An 8,224-nucleotide genomic window follows, 5' to 3' on the forward strand; every position below is an offset into this window, starting at 1 on the left:
ATTTTCAACATGCCTATTTGTTAGAATGCAGCTTAAGAAATACACAAGTAGACTTTTTTTTTTTTTCCAAAGGGAAAACAATTCAATTACTGAGAGGTTGGATATATGGCATCATAACTACAGATTGAAAGTGGGAGGAGGCATCTGGTGTCCTTCATTCTCTGTGCCATAGATTAGGCACAAAAGGTTGGAAGGAATCATGTCATATAGAGTGTGGTTCATCAGAATTATATTAGAAATGATAAGAAAGCTATCCTAGAAGATTATGCACTGAAAAGATATGCAAATACTTTAAGAAGATCAATTTGTTTGGTATATTAATTTTGAGAGAGCCAAATGGGGGGAAACCTGAAATGTGGTGGTTACAAGTACCACATCATTATTAAAGATAATGATGAATTGAACTATAACATTGATAGTAATAACACTAGTCACATTTATGTGATATGGGACTGGTCACACTGTGTCTTCTCTCGGGGATTTATCACTTTTGAAAAGTAAGTTCCTTTCCTTTTCAGTCATTGTGCAATGTCACTTTGGCGTCTCCAAACAAGGTCTGCACTGACATATTTTTGGTGAAAATAGCACTAATTTCCGTGTGTGTGTGTGTGTGTGTGTGTGTGTGAGAGAGAGAGAGAGAGAGAGAGAGAGAGAGAGAGAGAGAGAGAGAGAGAGAGAGAATGTGTGGGAATCATGAAAGTTAGGGTAAAGTGCTGCATTTTATGACACAGCCTTTAAAAATCAAGCCTGTTTCCAGAGTTAGGAGGGTTGGAAGCACACTGTTTTCTAAATGCTCCAATTCGGTATGCCGCTTTATGACAGGAAGTTGGCCTTCAGAGCAGGAATGTATGTAAACAAGGAAATGCAGCTCACAGGAAGGTGCACTTAAATCAAATCCCGAAGGCTGCTCCCACTCTGGGCGCCTTTCTGCATCTTGATTATTTGCAGATGCTTCACATGGAGCCAGAGCTGAAACCCAATAGTGATCCTCCCCAAACAGCCAGGGCCGTTCCCAGGCAGCTCTGAGTGTCAACCAGCTAAACCAAACAAGGAGAAGGAAAGAAGAAATGTAATGCCATCCCGCTTCAAGATGCATGGGGTGTTTCTTTCTCTCTCGGGAATCAAACCGCAAGATTGAACTTTTAAAGGAGAGACTAAAAAAATCAAATAGTACACCTGCCCGCAATCATCACGCCAAACACGAAGGGTTAAGAGTTATAGTTGTCGGGTTCTTTGACGTTATTATACAATCACAGGCCTGCTGCCTGCTGAGCTTCAGATCCTATTGTCTTGCCAGAAGTGCATAGCTCTGCCTTTCTTGGCTGTAAAAATGCTAAGATGCCAAGGGCTACAAATTGTCTTATATAAAGTCATGGGAACTCAATAGAACAAAATAGATACAGCAGGGGGGAAAGGCATTTTGTCAGTCTTAGAATGCCTGTCTGCGTGAGTAAAAGCAAAAATTTCTCTGATTCCTGCGATGCTGTCCAATACAAAGATGTAACCCCATTCTTCTGCAGGCCCAGAGCTGCTTTCTTTCCCCAAGCTAAGCAATTACGGGAAGTCGCAAGAAGGTACTGTGTTCTTAGAAATCTGCTGGCTGCCATGCTTTGTGTTCATGGAACAGTGAAGAAACAAACTGTGGGAGAACATGCTGGAAAGGTCTGGCAGATGAGCCCCCCGCCCCCCTCAGGAGCTCCCACTGCCTGAGCTGTATGGGATGGATCCTGTAGGTGCCCAAAGAGACGCAGTTGGGGTCAGCAGTTTTGCTGAGACTGCTGTAGAGAGGATTGCTGCTTGAGACTGCCCACCTCCTGTGTTCTGCAGGAAGAACAGAGGTAAAGTCTCAAGAGACTGCCACCGCCTCAACGGTGCTGCTGAGAAGTGAGCCCCCACTCCCCACAAGGAGCCTACAGACAGAGGGCCAGGACTGTAGGCACCGAGTACTTGGGGAGGGAGAGAGGGGGGAGTGTTGCAGCTGTCAGGTAGGTAAGAAAGCATCTGTTTTCTCTCTCCTCTTCTGCTTACCAATACCTGAGAAGTTGGCATCAAGCAAAGGGAATAGGAAGAAGGATCAGAGACCCATCAAATCCACCCCATCTGGCGGCCATTACAACTTTAGCTCATGCTTAACTAGAAGAAAGGAAAGGATTTTTTACAATATTAGATAAAGTTTTTAAATGAGCAAGGATGAGTCGTGCAGATCAAGAAGAGAATGAAAAACTGAAAGTGGCTGAAAAATAATACAATCGGGCCAAAGGATTATTAACAAATGTGGCTTGTAGCCAGCAAGAGTATGAACTTCAACATTGTATAGATGTGGGCAGTTACTGAAAAAAAATAAAACCATTTCATATTTACAACTTGGTCACCTGAGGCTGCTCAACACAATCATTCCACATGACAAATCAGTTTTGGAGTGACTGCATTAGACTCTTAAATTATTATGAGATCTTATTTTTGTGTTTTCTATTTATTGACATCGAAATTAGTGAGTTCTTCATTCACCCGAAGGTAATGCATTTCTGCGTCTGGATATTTCCTGAATCTTTGGGGGGAAAATATGGGTATTATCTTTTGAAGATAAACTTATTGCCTTTCTCACTGTTACATTCAAAATTTTCAAAGCCTTTGAGCTTATTGACAGTTATGACCTCACACTCTTAAGTCTACCACCGGCAAATTTATTTTTATTTCCATGTGCATTTGCATAGTGCGTATATACACATTCTCTCTCTCTCTTTCTCTTTCTGCGATGCTGTCCAATACAAAGATGTACATCACTCTCTCTCACAGATGCACACAGTTTTCATTGCAGCTCTACTTCATAGTGACATGGTCCTTATTGTGTAATAGGAGGGGGAAATATACATAACAACATGCCACCTGACGACAGTAAGCAGTAGGCCTGACCTGGCTTCTGGGGCCCTTTTTATATCAGGAAAAAATCCTTTCCCCAAGAAGACTGGCCATCACTATTTCATCATTGAGAAGAGGCCTTCCTCTATGTGGGCCAGTTTCATAAGACCGGACATTTTCCACCCTTAGAATTTTTTTAAACAGCCAAAACATTTAAGACAGTATATCGACCAATCAAATCTGGGGGCAGAGCCTGGGTGTGGAGGGAATGGACATACACTAATCAGTCAGTGTTTCCAAAAGCCCTCCGGAGATCATCAAAGCAGTGGCGAGGCACACAGCTTTGTCAACAAAGCTGGGCCTCAAATGTCTCATTTGATACAATGATAAAAATGACACAATAGCATTTATTATGTTAATTCTTTTCCTAAAAGAAAATGCTTTATTTCTATAATGCTTTACGTTTTAGTGTTTTGAAAATTATCTTTAAAACATTTTAGTTTCTCCATATGATGGATATAAAATATCCAATGTCACTAATGCCAAAATTTTCTTTTTTGGGGATAACATATACTTTTTTTTTCTTCTTAATTTGATTTGTTGAAAGTGATTTTTCATTAGTAAGCATGTCATAATCATGTACTATTATTGTGAGTATTTTTATCTCTACTAGCAAAAGCTTTGCCTAATAGTGGACTTGCTAAGCTTGGAAAATAGTAAAATTGTATGTAGAGGTGTGTGTGTGTGTGTTTTTTTTGGGGGGAGGCAAATTATTTTAAATGAATATTTATATTCAGATGAAAAGAACTACTGAAACTGTACAGGTTTACAGAGTTAAGCTAGAATTCTACCCTAAAACACCCCATACTATTGAAACTGAGGCCTAAGGAGAAATTATTTTTTTGGGGTCACCCAGTTAGATAACAATCTAATTCTCCTCTTTCTTTGTCCAATATTTTTATTTTTTTCATTTATTTTTATTTTTCCCTGACAACCAACAAAGCATTCCTTGGACTGCATGTTACTGGATTTGGATAGTTAATGAAGAGTGGGAGGCATTTTAAGAAGAGAGAATAGCTGTGTGATGCTAGAGACATAGAGCTGGAGAAGGCGGAAGTAATTATAAATGACAGTGACTCCAGTGGGAGAGAGGTCATGCCGGGGCGTACTGGGAAAAACAGCTGGAGAAGAGGGTTTAAATTCTAAGTGTCATTCCCTAAACATGACTTAGGAGGCAAAGTGGAGTCATTGTGAAATCTTGAAAAAAGTTTTTCTTTGGAATCAGAAATTTGGCAGCAAAATTTCTAAGTCTGGGACTGGTGCCTCATTGAACAGGGAGGACTGCTGGAAATGCTATTTGAGCCATCAGCATAGAGGAAATATTTAGAGCTCTGAAAATGTATGAACTCTCTGAGGAAGTGAACTGAAAGGGTCATCTGTAAATACAGAGTCACGGAGGAACTTAGACATAAGAGCTAGTAGGAGGGAGAGAGGAAATCGAAGTAGATAAAGAAAAAGACTTGAAAAGGATTCAGTTTTGTGCAATGTCAGAGTAAGAAATGAAGAGACAGTTCAAGGAGGAAGACATCTATTAAGTAGAAAATGATGAAAAGCTAAAACATATCTTTGAATTTTGTGAGGAAAGTCTTTGTGAGCTTCCAGACACTATATGCAGTAAGCTCCAGCTTTTTTTCAATTGTTTCAATGGAGAAAATAGTTAAATTATTCATTTATTCAATAAAAAATTATTAAGCAGCTACTATGTGCTAGGTATATTCTATTGATGCTTTTAATGTTATGTATGGCCAACTCCTTGGACAATCCCTTCATCCTTGACTTTCCCCAGCATACTTCCTTATCTCTAGTAAGTGTGTAAAGACTCCGCTTCAAGCTGCTGAGTAATGCCATCATCACTTCAAATCATTCAGTGCAAGAGCCCTCAGATGGAGTGACCTTTGAAGATTATTTCCCTTTGAGACTGTATTTTGGCTCCAGGTGGAAAAAAATATTTAAAGATCTTTATTAAATTGCTGTTAATTAGTTGGGAGAACAATTACTGTGGTTTGTAGGTGAGAGGTTTTCATTTTTATATGTACATGTTCAGTAAGAATTTCAGAACACGGACCTTTGTTCCATGTCTCCTATAATTTCTTATTTGGTTTGGGAAGATATGACAAGGCTAGTAGAATAAGTGTCAAGAATATCCCTTTAACTCCTAGAGCAAATACCTCTTGGATGCTTCTTAACCTCTGGGTCAGTGTTCTCAAGAGGCACTGAAATACTCTTGGAAAGAAAAGAATGAGAAGGCACAGTTTAAGATCATAGGGAAAGGATAATATAAACATAAGTAAGATTATTTTACTAAAATTGTCTCTGGTCCAGACTATTAGGGGACTAAGGCCAGGCTCCTCTGCCAAGGGATGTCAATTGATTCATTTATTCTACAAGTATATTTTGCATAACTACTAGGTTTTAGTTATTGGGGCTAAAGAAAGGGACAAAAGAGGCAAGGTTATTTTTTTAAGTGGCTCTTATTTTCTAATATGTGGAGTTATATAATAAATAAAAGTAAATGGGTATTTTGAAGTACTGTGAAGAAAAAGAAAGATAGTTAAGCAGAAAAGAGTAAAAGTGTGTATGTGGGAGAGTGAGACAGGTGATGACTTATTCGATATTCTGAAGTAGTGATGTTAGAACCTGGAGTTGAATGAAGTGAGAAAATGAGCAGGAAAAGACCTGATGGAAAAGAAACAAAAACCAGCAATGCCCTGCAGAGAGGATGAACCAGGGGCATGTTTGAGGAATGAGAGACATGGTGGGGAGGGAGTCCTAGAAATGTAGCTAGAGAGGTACCAAAGTCATCATCATTAGGTCTCGGCTGTTAATTGGGGCCTTATCCTAAGGGTTATGGGAGGCCACTAGAGGGTTTTGTAAAGAAGAACACTATCTGATTTTATTTTAAAATATGAGACAGCTACTTTGTATGAAGTAAATTGAAGGAATCAGTGAAGCGGCTCTTGCAGGTGTACAGGAGAGAGTGCATTAGAGTAAGATGGTAGCCATGAGGGGCACTGGTGGTCCAAGTCAGGTGGGAGGGGGAGAGGGAGATAGGCAGGCTGAGAGGGGGAGGGAGAGTGGGAGAGAGGAAGAGGGAAAGAGAGGGGAGAAAGGGAGGGGGCAGCGGGAATGGTAGAGAGAGAGAGAGAGAAAGAGAGAGAGAGAGAGAGAGAGAGAGAGAGAGAGAGAGAGAGAGAGAGAGAGAGAGAGATTATTTCCAGATATAATTATCCTGAATATAGAGGTGGGAGCTAAAACAGCTGGCATGGATTTTTTTAAGAGCATGCCTTTAATTTTTTTAAACATTTTATTTATTGATTTTTAGAGAGAGAGAGAGAGGAAAGGAGAAAGAAACACACAGAGAGTAACTCTGTTGTTTCACTTACTGATGCATTCATTGTTTGACTCTTGTGTGTGTATCCTGACCAGGGATCAAACCTGAAACCTTGGCGTACAGGGACAACTCTCTAACCAACTGAGTTACTCTGCCAGACCCCAGCATGAATTATTGACAACCTGGTTTAAATTGTTTATAAGAAATTTTCTCTGGTAAACATGGGTGTTCCAGGTGCAAGGAGAAATTGTGGTATCTGAAATCTGTGATAGAAAATTTTTAAAATTGGGCATGCTAAGAGAATTGTGGTAGGATACAAGGCCATTTATAAACAGAATGGAATCTAGACAGGTCAAGGCTAGACTTCTTGGACAAGCACTGATTGTCTGCACCACTTCAACGTGGAAAGTCTTAGTTGAAACCCATTAGAGGGAAACTGTGGACAGAAAAGCCCAAATATGACAACTGAAAAAGGAAATATGAATATACATTTCCAATACTCTTATCCAGGTGTGCATTAAGAAAGCAAAGGAATTTTATGCAAGATATGAAGCCTAGAATTTCTGCACCAACAAGAAAAAATTCATACTTCTAATCCTCCAGGATGAATTACTTCTGATTTGGAAATTAATGCTTGTACCTGGTAGCTTAATAGTACAGAGAGATTGAATACATTTATATACCATCTTGACCATTTGGGAAACTTTTGGTCTCGAGTTCAGATTCTCCTAAAGAAAGAGAAGATGACAAGTGCAGAACACTTACTGTGGGACAGCGCTATGCAGTCACGTGGGCAGAACTTCGCCTTCAAGACACTGATTTTTAAGTGTATCGCAAATATGTGTTGTATATCTACTCTATACATAGCAACAGATGCCAGTGATGTAGCAGGAGTCCGTGTAGGTTCCTACCTTCCCGCACACAATTCCAAGTCTTGGCGCCAGAGGTAGGTCCGGTTCACTGTGAGATCTCATGCTGGTTACTCAACTTCAACCTCAGTTTCTTCCTCTAAACAAACAAACATAGATAAAATTTACCACAGGTGATTGCTTTTTAAACTTTCATATATCAATTTTATTCAGATAGCCTTTTCATTCAAAAACATTCAGCCTTATTTTGGTGATGACTTTCGACAAATGTAGACAGTAGTATCACCACCACCACAGTGTGATTTAGGACATTTGCAGCATCCTTAAAACGTGCCACGTTGTAATCATTCCTTCCCTGAAGCCCAGACCCTGGCAAACTTGGATCTGCTTGCTGTCACTATAGTTTTGTCTGTTGAGATTTCATGACTAAAGGCAACCATACCTTACCTACTCTTTGATGTCTGGCTTCCTTCACTTAATAGAACACTTTAGAATTTACCCTCAGTGTTTTGTGTGTCAACTATTAAATTATTAAATGATTCTCAGGCTAGTTATTTCCTATTGAGATTTAAGGAAAAAAATATCACATTCAGGAAGTAATATTTGGGCCTAATATACAGAGGTTCCAGTTAATGATAAAATGAGAAACTGCAAGATTTAGACACTTTCTGGAAAATGAGGCTTCCTTTCGTTTAATTAGTGCACGTGTTCTTTAGACAGATGCATCGAGTTACACGTCTCAATTCTATTTTCATTCTGTATGTGTAGATAATACCACCTTTAGAAATATATAATCTCCAAGGGTCAGTCTTTATTGTCGCAGACATGGCAATTTATGTTGTTGCAACCCCAGCAATCCAAAAGTCTGTTAATGGCATCATAAAAGTTGACACACCATTTTTTTCCCCACAGAGAAGAAAATTAGGAAGTTGAATTTCAATATAGAAACGGCACTCAGAAAAGTGACCACAGATAAATCTAGGAGCTATTTTCAGAAAGAGGTTTCATTTCCTATGCCTTATACACTAAAAGTATGTCTCTGAAATTAACTCATTTTTTATGTGATCAAAATCCAAAGCAATAATAAGGTTATAATTTCTTCTAT

The 8,224-nt window shown here is 39.2% G+C and overlaps 1 long non-coding RNA gene across 1 annotated transcript in view; it reads right to left on the reverse strand.

Annotated features, from left to right (window-relative positions):
• LOC129149468 (uncharacterized) overlaps positions 1-7,249 on the reverse strand; it is a 289,276-nt gene extending 282,027 nt beyond the window's left edge. The window contains exon 1 of the long non-coding RNA XR_008556369.1: positions 7,162-7,249. This is a non-coding gene — a long non-coding RNA (uncharacterized LOC129149468). The remainder of the gene's footprint in view (positions 1-7,161) is intronic.
• Between the last annotated feature and the right edge of the window lie 975 nt (positions 7,250-8,224).

Source organism: Eptesicus fuscus, chromosome 6, assembly GCF_027574615.1.
Source record: "Eptesicus fuscus isolate TK198812 chromosome 6, DD_ASM_mEF_20220401, whole genome shotgun sequence".
Lineage (NCBI taxonomy): Eukaryota > Metazoa > Chordata > Mammalia > Chiroptera > Vespertilionidae > Eptesicus > Eptesicus fuscus.